Consider the following 19,239-nt stretch of genomic DNA (forward strand, 5'->3'; position numbering starts at 1 on the left):
TAAAGAAACAAACCTAAACAAATAGGCTATGCTTTCCGTTATGATCATTTTCCTGAGAATTCAGACTCGTTATTGAGTATTGTCGTTAAAAGCGTGTTTAGTTTACCTGGAAGGATAAGGAGGCAAATCTCTATCAGAATATCGAGAAATTTAAAAACGAAAGTCACTCTTCTGTAGAGATATATGAGCATGTGTTTTACTTAACTTAGGTTCGAAAATAATATTATATGAATTTCTGGGAGCAAATGCCCCGAGCATAGAGATAGCTACTCTGGTCCATTTAGTGCTGAGGTTATACAACAATGATAGCGTGTTTTTATTTCTGTTTGAGTTGGTTTTACATTTCATTGCTTTTGAGAGATACCAGGTTGTTGTAATTTTGCTCCACAGGAGTTCTTCAATGTCCTAGAATCTGACAACACGGAGTTGTCGCATTTAAACCCCTTCAAATACCACATATTTTATCCAGGGTCGAACTCACTACATTGAGAAAATAATAATAATAATAATAATAATAATAATAATAATAATAATAATAATAATAATAATAATAATAATAATGTTATTGGTTTTACATCCCACTAACTACTTTTAAGGGTTTTCGAGACGCCGAGGTGCCCGAATTTTTCTCCCGCAGAAGTTTTTTAACGTGCCAGTAAATCTACCAACACGAGGCTGACGAACTTGAGTACTGTACCTTCAAGTACCACCGGACTGAGCCGAGATCGAACTCGCCAATTTAGCTCAGAAGGCCAGTGTTCTACCACGCGAGCTACCCCAGGCCGGCTTTGGGAAACATAAAGACAAACTAACCGACTGTGCCACTGGGGTTAGCTTGAAAAAAAAAAGTAAAAAGTGTTCCGATTTTATTTTGTTTTGTAAATAGTTCTCCAATTGAACATCTCTATTCTTCTTAAGGAAAAACTTCATGGAGTTTGAATAAACACTGTAATAGGCTCTGGTGGTTGTATTTTTTCATGTTGGTACTGACTTTAGCGAGTAGTATCTGTGATATATATGCATTCGTTACAGGTATTGGCTGACTCTCCGCTTTCACCTTTATACTTGATGATGTTGTTGGTTTTACATCCCGCTTACTACTTCTACGGTTTTCTGAGACGCCTGTGTGCCGGATTTTTGTCCCAAAGAAGTTATATTTGGTACAGATAGAACTACCGACAGGAGAATGGGCGGTATCAAACCAGCCAACGTTGGCTCAGAAGGTCAGCTTTTCCACCGTCTGGGCCTTTCAGCCTGGCAGCTTAGTACCTTTTCCAACTGTGCGCGATCCGTCATGGATGTTGTGGCCTATTTACTCCTCGGTTCCCATAGGGAATGGGACAATACATTGAATGAAATTCCTTACTTTCAAGTATTCTTGTAAACTTTCGTCATAGACACGTGGACTGTTCTTTCCACGTTCCTCAGTGGTGACTGGCACAGTACCAATTATAGTTGAGGAACGCGAGGAACCATATTCCGATCTTTGCTGCTAATGTAGGTCAAGTGGACGTTGCAGGTGTAGTCTACAGCTATGAGCAATTGGACTCTTACGCCATTCAGTGGTACCAGTGTATGCTGTATGATTGTAAATTGCACTGTTTCGAGCATCAAATATTTATCGTTTGAAAGAATAGTTCAGACTGTACCCGGGCTGTTCAGACTGTTGCACTCATTCTATCTCTACTAAATGTCGAGATTTGTGTAAATTAATAAGATACTTTCAAACTTTTAGAATATTACAACCTTTGCAAAATTTGGCTTAAGTGAATTTGAAATACTTGGCGTTTTTATTTGTTATAAAATATCTCCCTCGACATACACCACGTGCATCTGGTACGAAAATTGAGACGAAACTATGAGACACAAAATTAAATATCTCGAAAATATTTTTAGAAACAGCAAGAGTGACACACTGACAAGTTCGTTTAAGTCGCACGGATACAGACAGGTCTAGTTCTTATGGCGACGATGGGACAGGAAGGGGTCTAGGAGTGGGAAGAAAGCGATGGTGGCCTAAATTAAGGTACAGTCCCAGCATTTTCGTGTTGTGTAAATGGGAAACCACGGAAAGCCATCTTGAGGGCTGCCGACAGTGGAGTTCGAACCGACTATCTTCCGAATACTGGATACTGGCCGCACTTAAGCAACTGCAGGTATCGAGCTCGATAAATGTATATTTTAATAGAACATTAAGTGCAATACACATACTAAGTTAAATGTAAAGTGAAAAGGAAGTTCATTATTAAAACAAAGTTTTTAATGGAAATAATGAGAATTATTCTACAAATAACTCACACACCACACATACAGTAACAATATCCTCCACCACAATAACGAGCAGTTATCTACGCATGGCAGATGCCGCCCACCCTCATCGGAGGGTCTACCTTACAAGGGCTGCACTCGGCTAGAAATAGCCACACGAAATTATTATTAATCTACAAATGATATTTGATATAGTCCTTTTTTGCACCAATTTCTCTAGAGAAATTTTTCGAAGGCTCCAAGTTTTCAGAACCAGCATCAGCATAATACATAGACTATTTCCATTCATATTCCGTGATAGCATGGCAAACGTTTCTTAGAAGTACGAGTAGACCGGTGGTGGCTGTTACTTTAAGAAGTACAATTAAGCAACCATCCCTTACGCAAGGAGAGTTTCTAGCAACAGGTCCGAACGACATTTTTCAATAGTTATTACTGCCTTACTATCGTTGTAGTTGTTGTGGGGTTTAGGACAAAGTAACTTACAGCTCCATGTTCTTTCTGTGTATACAAGTTCTGCATAACTAGAAAGAAGACTGAAAGACGCTAAAAATGCGAATTTAATTTTTTTTTTACAGTTGGCTTTACATCGCACCGACACAGATAGGTCTTATGACGACGATGGGATCGGAAAGGGCTAGGAGTAAGAAGGAAGCTGACGTGGCCGTAATTAAAGTACAGCCCCCCAGCATTTGCCTGGTGTGAAAATGGGAAACCACTGAAAACCATGTTCAGGGCTGTCGTCACTGGGTTTCAAACTCACCGTCTCCTGAATGCAAGCTTACAGCTGCGCTCACCCTAACTCACTCGGTTGCTAAATTATGTCATGCAAATAGGCACCCAAATATGACAAAACAGACACTTATATAGGAAAACTTTGACGCTTTTCTTCCAGTATAATTGGGTAAGTCGTACAAGTGAAACTAAAACTGTAAGTAACAGTAAACTCGTGTGCTCATCCCGAGGTAGTGCAGCTCTTTTCAGGCACACCCCCAATGGATGTGAACCGCATGTACCATTTGAACCACATACCAGCCCTCCTGCCATTCTTAAATTTCTGGCAGTACCGGGAATCGAAGCCAGGCAGTAGATAATATATCTGTAATATCAGCAGCACCACTTAGTGACTTCTCTCCCAATCACGGAAGTTCTGAGCCTGGCGCGGTAAGACGAAGCCGTTATGGTAATGATTGGGGTTCGGAAGTTTATGACCTAAAGAAGTACAAAATATGCAAGCAAATATGCCCTAAAACCTAGCTAAATATGACCTAAAAAAAGTAAAATATGACTTAAGCATTTTAGGGATAGGTAACAAGTATTAGAGTATTACTAACATTGAACGTGTCAAAAAAGTGATAAGCGGTAATACAGAAGACCCATTTAATCATGCAAACTGACAGAGCTACAGCAGGTAAATTAACACTTTACACATTCATTCAGTATCATAGTCCTGAGAGGCAGTTCTCAAAAATGAAGTATTAGCATGCTTTTTTGGTATCGGTCGGCGTACGTTCGTACAGCAGCTCTTTCTCTGAATCATGTCTTCTAAACCTTCTACCTTTCTCTTTCGGGAAAATAAAGAAAAATACATCTACTAAAGTATTTTGAAATCCTCTTTGATTTTTTTTTTTTTTTTTTTTGCTATTGGCTTTACGTCGCACCGACACAGATATGTCTTATGGCGACGATGGGACAGGAAAGGGCTAGCACTGGGAAGGAAGCGGCCGTGGCCTTAATTAAGGTACAGCCCCAGCATTTGCCTGGCGTGAAAATGGGAAACCATGGAAAACCATCTTCAGGGCTGCCGACAGTGGGGTTCGAACCTACTATCTCCCGAATACTGGATACTGGCCGCACTTAAGCGACTGCAGCTATCGAGCTCAGTCCTGTGCTTGAAAATCGACGCAGATCACATGTAAGTTACCTTATTAAAACGACGCCTCAATTTGAATAAAAACTCTGAAAATATAACCAATTATGACCCTATATCACGAAAATGGACAAAATATGAGCAAGGCAATAAAAATGGCCTAAATGTGCACTTTTATGCAAAATGAAATTGCTTTCAAGGTGTCAGAGACCCACCATTCAGAGTGTTTCTTAGATTTCCGGTAACATGACCTCAGGAATTAAATATGACTTTTTCTAAACAACCGAACCTTAGTAATGAGGGTGGACGGCGTCTGCCGTGTATTAGAAACTGCGCGTTACGTGTTTTGGAGGATAGTTTCGTGTGCGAGTTGCAGGAATGTTGAGGACAGCACGGACACACAGTCCGCGAGCCAAGTCCCCCGACCCACCCGGCAATCGAACCCAGGGCCCCGAATGACAAGGCGCTAACCAGTCAGCCATGGAGTCGGACGGCCGTTATTGTGTGATTGTTTTAAACAACTCTAAATTGACCTTGCATTTGTGACCAAGAAACATAGTAAAACACTCTCCTTGATAATCGCTTAACGTGACTCAGATAACTATGCGAAGTCTACAAAACAGAGGATTTGCCGATGTAAGACAAAAAGAACATTCTGAAAATAATGTATTTGTAAGCAACATAGGTACTCACACCCAAAATAAGCAGCTTTGGGCATAACGAAACTTGCGTAAATCAACTCTAAATGACACACGACGTGCAAAATAACCAAAATCTCACGTTTTATAAAAAATAGGCCATTAGGCAAAATTATCTATTAGGCCTTTGCCCATTGCTGACCTATGATAATCTTACTGTGATTTTGGTTGATACAGTCGAACCTCGATATCTCGAAACTCCATTACTTGAATTTTCAGTATCTCGAAGTAACTTAAATTTCCCGGCCTTTTGTCCTATTCTTCACGTGTATTTATTTCTCTATTACTCCAAATTCGGTTACACGAATTTCTCGATCTCTCGAAACAAACATTTCCTTCCTTGAAGCAAAAAATACTCTGCAACTCAAATTTTGTGCAACATTAACTGTTTGTGAGGAACAGGATTTTTTTTTTTTTTTAGGGGCTTTACGTCGCGCCGACACAGATAGGTCTTAATGGCGACGATGGGATAGGAAAGGCCTAGGAGTTGAAAGGAAGCGGCCGTGGACTTAATTAAGGCACAGCCCCAGCATTTGCCTTGTGTGAAAATGGGGAACGACGGAAAACATCTTCAGGGCTGCCGACAGTGGGATTGGAACCCACTATCTCCCGGATGCAAGCTCACAGCCGCGCGCCTCTACCCGCACGGCCTACTCGCCCGGTGAGGAAGTTGTCAAGTAAAGAAAGGGTTAGCGTGATGCTGGGAGCTAATATGAGGGAACGGAAAAACTAAAACTTCTAATGATCGGAAAATCGGCGAAGCCTTGCTGTTTCTTGGGTGTGAATTAATTACCGTTCACGTATGAAAGCAACCTCCCAAGTCGCGGATGACAAGCTCCATTTACGAATCTCGGCTGCGTGGTGTTGACGAGAAGTTTCAACGTGAAGGGAGGAAAGATTAACAGTAACAAACAGAAGAGACTAACGGATTTTCTCCAAAGGTGTTAACCGAGGTATGTTTCTTGTCTTCTAAAAACTGACTATAATACGGGTTATAATTAAAGTGATGTCGTAAAATAGAGTGTGTTTGTATATTTTTAAATACCGTACTGATAAAAATAATGTATTCAGTATAAGCCCATAGATAAATGTGATTCCATTATGGGCTACACATGCTCAAAAACGGTATTCTCTATACCTCGAAATTTCGATATCTCGAAATAAAATTTAGCTTCCGAGGTGATCGAGATATCGAGATTTCACTGTAATTGTTCTTCTTCTTCTTCTTCTTCTTCTTCTTCTTCTTCTTCTTCTTCTTCTTCTTCTTCTTCTTCTTCTTCTTCTTCTTAAGCCGTCGTCTCCAAACGGAGGTAGACGATCTTGACGTTGCAGCCATGCCATGTGGATTTATTGAAATATCTCTCAGGGTCTTTAATGCAGTGGTTTCCCGTTGCCTTCTGCATCCTAATGCCGTTGACCAAACTGGTTCCTCCGCCTTTGGGAACAATTGCTTGCCCCCAGGACAATAGAGTACCCTTACCCATACCCGCTCATCCACTCTCAAAGAGACTGTTGGCACTTGGTATAGGGGATCTCCTTATACCGGGAGATAATCGGTCCCTTCATTCGTTAGCCGCCTGCATATAAAATATTATTTTTATATGTAGTCGTTGCCCCTCCTCTACCGCGGGGAGGTGAATGTCAGGATTTCACCGTCATTGAAACAAGGACCAAATGGCATTTCCTTGTTTCTCTGGTTCTGGTTTCTGTGATTCTTTGTTCTGGTTTGAGCATTTATAAATTATTGGAATTAGGACGAGCCGTGGGACTGAAGTTTTGTGTATTGTGTTGTGTTCTCGAGTCAAGCTGTCTTGGACGAGAAGAGCGGTTTCCAGTAAATCGAGGGCCACTTTCTGGTAGTTTTGTATGATCTCGTTCTGTTAAAGGTAATCGCCCACTACACCGCGCCGCGCCGCGCAGCGCAGCCGAGAAGAATTTTCCGTGGTCTGCTTCTTGTGAAATGAAATGGCTTAACGCCCACTGCAGGGAGCCGCGCCGCGCCGCGCGGAACAAGCTTGTGGAATTTCCGCACCAGAAGCCCCCAGGTTTCTGGAAGGGAACTTTTTCCTTTCGGCGCGCTTGTATGGGCGAGGGTAGAAGGAAGGATTAATGGAAAGAATGTGGTTTCGTGCCGTTTCGGCAGTCTTCGTGAGTCCTCGACTAGTGCCAGCACGCTCGTACCTTCACGCGGTTAGTGGTATTGTGCACTGTACGCCTTTCTCGGCGAAAGGTAATATTTTCTCGCTCTACATACGGCTTTTTTATTTGCTAGTTGCTTTACGTCGCACCGACACAGATAGGTCTTATGGCGACGATGGGACAGGAAAGGGCTAGGAGTGGGAAGGAAGCGGCCATGGCCTTAATAAAGGTACAGCCCCAGCATTTGCCTGGTGTGAAAATGGGAAACCACGGAAAACCCTTTTCAGGGCTGCCGACAGTGGGGTTCGAACCTACTATCTCCCGAACACTAGATACTGGCCGCACTTAAGCGACTGCAGCTCTCGAGCTCTGTACACACGGCTTAACTAGGTTCAATAGTTCATAGAATTTTTCTTGGGACATACGAAAGCAGTGGGAAAATTTACTTCGGTCCTTTAGTAGATCAGGAAATAAATGGTGAAACTCTCCGTTCGTTTCCATTTTCTCATAAATGTTGTGGGCCCAAACTTTTCTTTTGCGTTTTTCTTCTTCCTCATTTGCAAGTATCGCAACCGCAAATAATAAGTCCTCCTCGGAAATGGAACTCATATTTCTGTGTGAGCTGCACTTCCCCAACTGGAGAGAGGCGGCGCGGCGCGGTGAGGTGTGCTGTGTGGGCGAAGTCTCGGAAAATGGCCCGTGGAATGTTCCACAAGCTTGTTCCGCGCGGCGCGGCGCGGTTCCCTGCAGTGGGCGATTACCTTAAAACGACCTTCTCCTTTCACGAAATCATTCTGTACTCCTTTCGTGAATTGGAAACGGGGTTAGTGTTGTCCGTCCAGTCTAAAATTGCAGGTGGTTCGGGATTTAATAGTCGTCTTGTCCTTGATGTTAACATTGGCAAAACTAGTTAAGTGGTGCACTGATAGTGGGAACATTGCAGGGGTTCGTCTCTCCCTCCTGACAGAGAGCCCGCCCTGTGGTGAGCAGGTAGTCCAGGGGTGGCCATAAATAATATACAACCAATCCTTTACTGGCCGTCCTCAATGTGTTTACGACAGCACAGGTCTGACCATTGTAGAAATAAGAAATCCAAATCAACTCTTTTCTGACCCAAGCTCCTTTGATGTCACTCCTGTAAAGAGAACTATTCTTATGAACAAGACAGCGTAAGTTGTAAGCAGCGTTTGCAAATTCATTCCAGTCAAATACCCGTAACATGAAGTTTTGTACTGTCGAGATTTCGTATTTCCGTCAGTTTCTTTAGAATTTTAGAGTTACAAATCTTAAAATTCGATTATTTGAATATATCTTTCCTGTATCCTTTGTCCTTGCCCGGGGAATGAAAATTATCTTGTAATTCTTACATGCCCGCCACGCGAGTCATGACAAGTGATGTTGATAATTGCTATTTTAAGGGTTAATATGACGGGGTTATCATACTTTCTTCGAACTTATTAAACAATGGAATTGAGAAGTTCCAACTCTCCTGAGGATTGAAAGTATCGACAAAAGTAAGGAAAGTACTAAAAAGGGTGAGAAAATGAAAGACTATCACTAGGCCTCTTAAACCAAGTACCATTGCGATCATAAGAGAATAAGAGTTGACCAAAGGGGTTTGATTGATGAAAGAGAGAAGCCTTACATATTTAAGTGGAATAAATACCAGACTCAGGTGCAGGGCCGTGTCTTTAATCCGCTCTCACAACTTCCGGGCTTGTGGATGGGGGCGGGTGGACTTGGCAAGGTACTGATTGAAACCTCGAGATGGATCAGTATATAAAATCACTTAAAGTTGATGATCCATATTTTTAAATTTTCATTAAATAATCTAAGAAGAAAAATCCATTTGTCCTCAAAATAACGACTAGAGAACCTTTCCAGGGGACTTAGTACCACCACGAGTGAATTTATTTATTCCTCGAGGGAATAGGTACAGATCATGTGAGAAATAATAATAAGAAGAAGAAGAAGAAGAAGAAAAAATAAACCAGGCTTTAGAAAAAGGTAGGTCATGCGCGGAACAAATCTTCACCCTTAAAAGTATCATAAAACACAGATGCTGAGGCAGAACAGGTATGTGGTAGTTTTTGTGGACTTCCAAAGGCTTATGACTCAATCGACAGAAAAACCTTGATGTGAGTTCTAGAAGAATTTGGAGCAGACAACAAGACAAAAATATAATCAGGCAGATAATCAGCAGCTCTTACTCGAAAATAAAGTTCAGAGAGGAGATCTATGGGCCCTTCAAAATCAGAACTGGTGTAAGACGAGGAGGCGGACTCTCACCAATCATACTCAACTGCGTTCTGGAAAAGTTCGTTAGGGAATTGAAGAATGGAATTTCTGACAAAAAGACTTTCAAGATTGAGAGAGGTAAGGAGAGTATAAGTAGAGATTGTTTTTCATTCGCTGATGATATAGTGATACTCACCGGCGATATAGCAACATCTAAGGATTGAAGAAATCCAAATGATAGCAAAGAAGACTAGGCTTCAAATTTCTTTTGAGAAAACTGAGTTCATGGCCAACCAGAAGAGGCCCCTCAGCTTTTTAAGTTAGGTGAAGAAAAACTAAAGAGCTTTAAAGTATTTGGGAGAAAAATTGCAAGAGAATGGGTCGGAAAAGAATGTCATTAAAGAACCGGCGAGAAAAATGGAAATGACATTTCAACTGACGAGGAACACCTAGAACAAAGAGGTTATATCGTACGGGGCTAAACAAAGGCATCTAGATTGTTGTTGACCCTGAGTGCCTGTATGCAACAGAAACACTGTATATGGGCTTGAAGATGAAGCATCCGTGGCTCAGACGGCAGCGCGTCGGCCTCTCACCGCTGGATGCCGTGGTTCAAATCCCGGTCGCTCCATGTGAGATTTGTGCTGGACAAAGCGGAGGCAGGACAGGTTTTTCTCCGGGTACTCCGGTTTTCCCTGTCATCTTTCATTCCAGCAACACTCTCCATTCTCATTTCATAGCATTTATCAGTAATAAATCACTTTGGAAGTGGCGAACCCATCGTAGTAATAGCCTATATCTGCTTCATTCATTTCATCCCTAACCCGGTCAATGACTGGAAAACAGGTTGTAGGTTTTCATGGGCTTGAAGATATCAGGAAGAGAGAAAGAAAAATGCTCAGAAATATTTTAGGCCCAAGTATTAAAAAAATGGGAAGAAGAGACTCAAATCTAACAAAGCATTGCGTGGTTGCATTGCTGAGGCAGAGAAGGGTACAGTTCTATGGGCACTTGTTGAGAATGGACAATAACAAACTGACGAAGATAATCTTTGAATTCTTCAGGAAGGGGAAGACAGAGCTGAAATGGTTTCCAGAAGTGAGGTTGGACTTGATTAAGATGGATGTTATGGAAGATGATATCATGGACAGAAATCGACGTAAACAACTCATCAAAGAAGTTCCGCGGTTTCCACGGGACTGGGGAGACACTAGTGAGAAAAGGGAATATGTGTGTTTCAAGGCAGGTATGCTACACAAAAGCGCCTAGACTATACGACTCTAGGGAAGTGGTGGTGGTGGTGATTATTATTTTAAGAGGAAGTACAACTAAGCAACCATCCTCTATATAACACTAATCAGAGAGAAAAACTGGAAGGGACCCGACACTTCGAAAAATGAAGGTATCGGCCAAAGAAAGACAAGGTCCACGAAGGGCGTGAACATGAAAGATTCCCTAGTCCTCGCAAACCTAATAGCGCCGGGGTCGGAAAAGAACAAGAGTTGACCAAGGGAGGTCGGATAGGATAGATGAAAGTGAGGAGCCTGGTACAAGTATGTGGAAGCAATGCCAAGACTCAGCTAAGAGCCCCGTGGTCACCAACCCACGCTCCAAAATTCAGAGCACCTGGGTCTCCTTCTAGTCACCTTTTACAACAGGCAGGGTATAACGTGGATGTTATTCTACCGCCCCCACCCACAGGGGGAGGACTCTAGGGAAATCTTCGAAATTTGAACAATTTGAACATACGCAATGAGGTAAAGAAACTTTTACTATAAATGATCTATAGATTTGAGGGGTGTCTGTTCAAAAGTTGCTGTTTCCACCTTAAGAAAGTTGTGGGAAAAGCGCAAGAAACATGGAACGTTCCCCTTATCAGGTTGGTACAGCATTCAAGGAATTACAACTTTCTGGTCTGGATTGTTCATGGCAGTCGACAATGTTCAACTACTGTAATGCAAGTGGACGAAATACTGATTTATTTTTTCGAAGTGGAAATAGCACTTTCTGAACAGACACTGCTCATGTGTTCACCAATTACTGGATATATCTTCCGATGACCGTATAGATTATGAAACGGCTATATTTGAATTTAGACCCCCCCCCCCAAAAAAAAAACAGAATGAAAGCCTTATAAGTAAAATACGTTTTTATACCCGTGAAAGGACACAAACATATGCTTGGAAATTCTTTTCTTTTTTAATACTTTACTGTCCGACTTTATTCACGCCCTTTTAGAGGAACTTCTACTTTTCCAAGAACCAAGTACCAAAGGAATAAGTTCGTACGTTGTTCTTTTTACATAACTGTTAACATTGTTTATACTTTTTCTTCTTCTTCTTGATCTGTTTACTCTCCAGGTTCGGTTTTTCCCTCGGACTCAGCGAGAGATCCCACCTCTACCGCCTCAAGGGCAGTGTCCTGGAGCTTCAGACTCTGGGTCGGGGATATAACTGGGTAGGATGACCAGTATCTCGCCCAGGCACCTGCTATGCTGAACAGGGGCCTTGCGGGGGGGATGGGAAGATTGGAAGGGACAGACAAGGAAGAGGGAAGGAAGCGGCCATGGCCTTATGTTAAGTACCATGCCGGCATTTACCTGGAGAAGTGGGAAACCACGGAAAACCATTTCCAGGATGGCTGAGGTGGAAATCGAACCCACCTCTACTCAGTTGACCTCCCGAGGCTGAGTGGACCCCGTTCCAGCCCTCGTACCACTTTTCGAATTTCGTGGCAAAGCCGGGAATCGAACCCGAGCCTCCGGGGTTGGCAGCTAAACACACTAACCACTACACCACAAAGGCGGACGTTTATAATTTTTTACAAATATTAATGAGCAATAATAATTTGCCCTAACTATTTTTGAAAAGGAAAATCCACAGCCTGTTTCCAAATTTCAACCGGTCAGGGATAGATCGAATGAAGCCCCCGTCTAGCGGCGAGGATAGGAACTGTGCCGGCTGCCGAAGCCTGTCGCACTCCTCTGGGGCAACGGTTAATGACTGACAGATGAAATGAAATGATATTGGAGCGTGTTGCTGGAATGAAAGATGATAGGGAAAACCGGAGTACCCGGAGAAAAACCTGCCCCGCCTCCGCTTTGTCCAGTACATATCTCGCATGGAGTGACCGGGATTTGAACCACATAACCCAGCAGTAAGAGGCCGGCGCGCTGCCGCCTGAGCCACGGAAGCTTCCTAGCTGTTTTAAAGTATACAAACAGACAAATGAAACATGTAGGCCTAATATATAAATAGGCTTATTTTTCACACTCTGCAGGTATGGTTTATGGTCAAGATGACTACAGCAGAATGCACGCATGCGGTATAAGGCTGTTGATAACGCCGTGTCCTCTGAAAAATGTATTCTACGTTATAATACACTACGCTACAGTTACGTCGATCTAGATGGCCATGATAATAACCCTGAGTAGCACGGGGACTGAATGAAAGCGCTGCGCGACCAGTTTTAAAGGCCATTTCTTATGCAAGGCCCTCCCTGCCCCTCTCGGTGATGTAATTGCGAGCTTAACGTAACGGTGCAGGCCCTCAGCTGCCCTTGGCCCCCATACCGCCACTAACTAGGCTGCCTGGCTGTGTTCTCTCTGTCTCTCTTCAGACGTACATGTAATGAAAGTGAACCGTAATTCGACCTTTCTATACCGTAGATCACATTCCTTTCTTCACTGAGGTATAGTTTCCTTCCTTCCATTTCTCTACTCTACAAATACCTAAGAAAGTAACGGGTAACTTATATATTATAGTATTAACAACACACTAGGTGAAACTGTATTACGAAGACTGTTTTATTTTCCTGCATTATCTTCGTCTTCATGTCCGCCTCTATGGTGCAGTGGTTAGCGTGATTAGCTGCCACTCCCGGAGGCCAGGGTTCGATTCCCGACTCTGTCACTAAATTTGAAAAGTGGTACGAGTGCTGGAACAGGGTCCACTCAGCCTCGGGAGGTCAACTGAGTAGAGGGGGGTTCGATTCCTACCTCAGCCAACCTCGAAGTTGTTTTCCGTGGTTTCTCACTTCTCTAACAGTCAAATGCCGGGATGGTACCTAACTTAAGGCCACGGCCGCTTCCTTCCCTGCCTATCGCTTCCAGTCTTTCCATTCCCCTGTTCAGCATAGCAGGTAAAGTCACCTGAGCGAGACACTGATCCTTCTGCCCAGTTGTATCCCCGACCCAAAGTGTCACGCTCCAGAACAGTGCTCTTGAGACGTTAGAGGTGGGGACCGAAAGAAAAATCAACCCTGTAAAAACCAACCCTGGAGGGTAAATGGATTAAGAAAGAAAGAAAGAAAGAAAAATATCTTCGTCCTCATCACATATCTCTTCTGTCCCTCGGAGTGGGATCTGCCAGATACTTTCTATACTCATTCCTTCCTATCTTCAGAGAGCTGCCTGACTTGATGCAGAGTTTTTCCCTTCCTCTCTGCCACCTCTCCGACGTACTTAATAATAATAATAATAATAATAATAATAATAATAATAATAATAATAATAATAATAATAATAATAATAATAATAATAATAATAATAATAATGTCATTGTTTTTACGTCCTACTAACTACGTTTCCGATTTTCGGAGTCGCCGAGGTGCCAGAATTTAGTCCCGCAGGAGTTCTTTTACGTGCCAGTAAATCTACCAACATAAGGCTGCCGTATTTGAGCACCTTCAAATACCACCGGACTGAGCCAGGATCGATTCAGGGCGCCAACGCGCAATGGACCAGGAATCATATCTAACTGCACAAAAGTCGTTTTGGGAAGTTATTCGAAACAATATTTTACCCTGTGCATTTCGTCTACCGCTGTCTGAACGACACTAGCCTGAGTTAGTTTTGACTGTCACTGTTATAAATCAAGAACAAATAAACAATGAAATTGCGATGCGTCAGCCGCTTCCGATGGCGCGCCTCTTGATGCATTAGTTGACAAGGACCGAGCTCGATAGCTGCAGTCGCTTAATTGCGGCCAGTATCCAGTATTCGGGAGATAGTAGGTTCGAACCCCACTATCGGCAGCCTTGAAAATGGTTTTCCGTGGTTTCCCATTTTCACATCAGGCAAATGCTGGGGCTGTACCTTAAATAAGGCCACGGCCGCTTCCTTCCCATTCCTAGCCATTTCCTGTCTCATCGTCGCCATAAGACCTATCTGTGTCGGTGCGACGTAAAGCAACTAGCAAAAAAAAAAAAAAAAAAAGTTGACAAGGGACTCTCTTTGTGATATCACGGTGAAGAAGAAATGCATTGGTTTAATCTTGCTATTAGGTTGTCACAATGGATGATAACTTATATTTTTAATGTCTATAATAACTATCGGAATTATATTCATTGCGTTATACAGAGTCGGTAGTGACCAATGAAAAGGTAATGATCACTTCCAAATTCATTACATTCTCGTAAATTTATAGAAATATCTTGTAAGAATTCAAACCTATTTATGACCATAACATATAGCCTATAGTGTGTTCTTCAAATTCCATCCTTAACGTGTTGTGCATATTTGCGCCTTTTTGATAAATATAATATTGAGTACAGAAGTAACTCTGCAGGCACGGCGGTGTGTTGTGAAAAGACGGGAATTCTGCGAGTAGGTATTGCTTCTATAGAAGCGTTGTATGATTTTAAAGTGCACAAAAATGTTCTTGGCAGCTCTTATAAGGATATTTTAAGGTCTATAAAAATCTAAGTGCTTTTAAGTGTAAACTTGGTATGAAATGGAAGCAGTGCGGTAGAAAGAAAGGTCGTTTTCTTACCAAATGCAGGGCTGGATAAATGGAGTAGTACAATTACTTAATAAAGACGAGGGATTTGCAGCCGAGAAACCTGGGCCTTCAAGAATGGGAAGATCAAGGAAGCTTGTTATTGAAAGTGGAGATGAAATAAAACGCAGTAGAAGAGGAACCTCATAAAGAACTTGTATTGGCTCGGGAGGTATCACAGGTTCAGTGGTAAAAGGGATGCTGCAGGGACTGTTAAGGACGTTGTGTAATCATCACCGCAAAGGGCTACGAGATATAAGAAAGCTTTCAATTCGCCATCAGTGCCTCCCATGCGTCATAGCGCAGAAGAAGCTTTAGGTTTTTTTAAATAGATAATGAATTTTTAAAGAGACAGTATGTCAACATACGAGTTGGGGCAAAAGCAAGGAACAGTGACATTTATCCAACCTATAATGTTGTGAGAGAAACGAAACTGAAGTGCTCCCCTCCAAAGGCAGCTCTCAAGGTGATAGAGATCTCTGCTGAACTAACATTGCAGGCTCTTGTAGACCACAACATTCATCGACTTGCAAGTGTGCAAGCTGATGTTATAACACAATGTACCAGGCTAAGTGACTCAGACGGTTCAGGCGCTGGCCTTCTTATCCCAACTCGGCAGGTTCGATCCTGGCTCAGTCCGGTGGAATTTGAAGGTGCTCAAATCCGTCAGCCTCGTGTCGGTAGATTTACTGCCACGTAACAGAACACCTGCAGGACTAAATTCCGGCACCTCGGGGTCTTCGAAAACCGTAGTTAGTGGGACGTTAAGCCAATAACATTAACACAATGTATTAAAGATAATGATACGGCAAAAGCAGTGTTCAAGTGGGGCTGGGACGGTAGTAGTAATCAAAGTGTTTACAAACAAAAATTCCAGTCGGAAAATACATAGTTAAGTGACTCAGATATATTTGTTATTTCTTTGGTGCCTTTTCAGTTACATTCTGTTTCAAATGGGGACAAACGTAATGGGGTTCTGTGGCAAAATCCTCGTCCTTCCTCTCCAAGAGTTTTTCGTCCAATCAAGATTCTGTACGAAAAGGAGACATCAAACATAAGTAAGAGAGAAGTTCATTGCATTGAGGAACAAATACGATCTTTGGTTCCCACTAAAGTTGTTGCTGAAGGCGTGAATTTTAATGTAATTACTGACTTTGTCCTGACTATGGTTGATGGTAAAGTCTGCAAATTTTTGTGTGAAATTCCAGCACAAAAATGTTATGTATGTGGAGCTACAATATTCAGTTAAGATCGAAAAGAGATAATGTCAGCCATTTTGCATTTGGTTTTCCACCGCTGCATGCATACATTAGGTTTATTGAATCCCTTCTGCATATTGCCTACTGACTGATGTAAAAGCATGGCAGGTTAGAAAACCGGAAGGCGAAGTCGAAGTTGCTCTGAGGAAGCAGCAAATAGCAGCATGATTTCACTCTGAAATGGGTCTAATCGTTGATCAACCTAGATGCGGAGGAGCAGGAAATTCCAATGACGGGAATATTGCTCGAAGGTTCTTTCGTGACCCAGTCAAATCAGCTAGAATTACTGGAATCAGTGAAGAAATAATATAGTATGTACAAGAGTACCAATACAAGTCTAACAATAAAATGTCAAACATAAACCATTCCAAATAAAAACGACTTTTGTCCAGCTATATAGGATTCCTGGCCCACTGTGCAACGCCTCAAACGTCTGAGCCACTCAGCCCTGCTCCGACGTACTTGATGCAATCCCTTCTTTGGGGGGCAAGGCGTTTTCTGACCCCAAAAAACGATCTTAGGTGGCAGAGTGCCATTTTGCGCCCCCCCCCCCAAATGTCTCCTCCTATATATTAAATCCCCTTATAACGTGGAGTTTGGTAGTCTTAGGAGGCTGCTAAGGCGCTAAATTTGGAGAAGGTGGTAGATGGTTTTATGTCAAGAAATGAGATTAGAAAGCGGGCATTTCTTCTCTAGTTGCTTTACGTCGCACCGACACAGGTAGGTCTTATGGCGACGATGGGACAGGGAAGGGCTAGGAGTGGGAAGGAAGCGGCCGTGGCCTTAATTAAAGTACAGCCCCAGCATTTGCCTGGTGTGAAAATGGGAAACCACGGAAAACCACCTTCAGGGCTGCCGACAGTGGGGTTCGAACCTACTATCTCCCGAATACTGGATACTGGCCGCACTTAAGCGACTGCAGCTATCGAGCTCGGTGGGCATTTCTTCGGAGAACTACATTTGTCAATGTTGACTGTTCAGGCTGTACATCTTTTTTTTTTTTTGCTAGGGGCTTTACGTCGCACCGACACAGAAAGGTCTTATGGCGACGATGGGATAAAAAAAGGCCTAGGAGTTGGAAGGAAGCGGCCGTGGCCTTAATTAATGTACAGCCCCAGTATTTGCCTGGTGTGAAAATTCTTTTATTTTCGATTATTGTTTACACCTTCGTACATAAAACATGCCTTTAAAAAAATATTATTTATGAGTCAATTTCTATTTTTATGTTTACTTCTAAATATTATTGAAAACTCCCTACACAAGACTCGTTCTAAAATGTACTGTATTTGAGAAAAATGCTCTATTATTGTTCTTTGTTTGTTTGTGAATATTGTTAGTATATAGGAATGTTTGCATTAATAGCTGTTCCTCATTTCACATGCCTGTGTTCAATCCCCCCCCCCCCCTCCTCTCATTAATTACCCGAAGTCGACGCGCCTGATGCATTCATTTTTCCCGTCAGAGAGGTCTATGTATAACCCATCTTGCAGTTCCTTTCTTCTGACTTGTATCACCCACTTGCATCAGGAAAAGCTAAATGGTTTTACAAAATCACTATTTTTAAACATGTTTGCCTGTTGTTTTAAGGGGCCTAACTTCGAAGGTCATCGGACCTATTTTTAAACATAAGACCAGATAATTCCAAATAGTAATACATATTTCACATAGCAGTAATGGTGGTTTTTTTTTTTTTTTTTTACTGTATGTTGGTGGGTTTTAAGTTGCAAAGCAAGAATAATCGCAAGGGAAAGAGATCTGGCCTTTGGAAGTATGAGAATATTTGCTCAAATACGTCAGCCTTGTGTCGGTAGATTTACTGGCTCGTGAAAGATCTCCCGAGGGATTAAATTCTGGTACCTCGGACGGTAAAAGTAATTAGTAGGCCGTAAAAGCTAATAACATTATTATTAAACTATTATTTACCTAGCTATTAACATTTATAACAGTTACAGAGAGTTGCAAAGCATTCGGTTATGTGAGCTGCGCTGTGGTGTAAATCATATCATATTGGTTTGGCATCTCCAGGGAAGAAAAGTGGCTTTTCAATCTCTTTTTTTCTTTTTTTTTTCTTTTTTTTTTTTTTTTTACTGAGTCATGTTGCATTGTGAGGAATGCGGCAGGAAGGGCGCCGCGCCGGAGAAAGTGCGAGTGCCCAAGGTCATGGTCAGAGCCACGCGCTTACCAACTGGTTCCTAGTTCTCTTTCATGGTCAAAAGTTATCATACCGAGCTGGATAGCTGCAGTCGCTTAAGTGCGGCCAATATCCAGTATTCGGGAGATAGTGGGTTCGAGCCCCACTGTCAGCAGCCCTGAAAATGGTTTTCCGTGGTTTCCCATTTTCCCACCAGGCAAATGCTGGGGTTGTACCTTAACTAAGACCACGGCCACTTCCTTCCAACTCCTAGCCCCTCCCTGTCCCATCGTCGCCATAAGGCCTAACTGTGTAGGTGCGACGTAAAGCAAATAGAAAAAAAAAATATCATTGTTATTGTTGTTTCATTTAGGGTCACATTTGGTCATTAACATAATGACGAAGACGACCCATACACCCAACTCCCGTGCCAACGATATTAACCAATGATAGTTAAAATTCCCGACTGCCGGGAATCGAACCCGGGATCCCTGTGACCAAAGGCCAGCACGCTAAACATTTAGCCATGGAGCCGGAGGTGAATTGCAGCTTTTAGTTTTAGAAAAGAAGGTCCAGTTTTAGCGAATGAGAGTCAGAAAAGGAGCTGATTCTTCCAACTTCCATAAAACATAGTGAAATAATAGATTTCAAGGAAAGTAAACCTAAGCACTTCTGTCTGACAGGTGTGCTTGGTTCACCAGGACAAAAGTTTAACTGCCCATCAAGTACTCCGGAAATTTAGAAACGCGGTGGTCACTTCTGGTGTGGAATTCAACTCCGAGGTTCACTCACCTTGCTACAGAAATGAGCTAGCTAGTGGCTTTACGTCGCACCGACACAGATAGGTCTTATGGCGACG

General features: G+C 42.5%; 1 protein-coding gene across 1 annotated transcript in view; it reads left to right on the plus strand.

Annotated features, from left to right (window-relative positions):
- spo (spook) overlaps nt 1–19,239 on the plus strand; it is a 46,322-nt gene that overhangs the window by 16,392 nt on the left and 10,691 nt on the right. The window lies entirely within an intron of this gene.

The sequence above is a fragment of the Anabrus simplex genome, chromosome 8 (assembly GCF_040414725.1).
Source record: "Anabrus simplex isolate iqAnaSimp1 chromosome 8, ASM4041472v1, whole genome shotgun sequence".
Taxonomy (NCBI): Eukaryota; Metazoa; Arthropoda; class Insecta; order Orthoptera; family Tettigoniidae; genus Anabrus; species Anabrus simplex.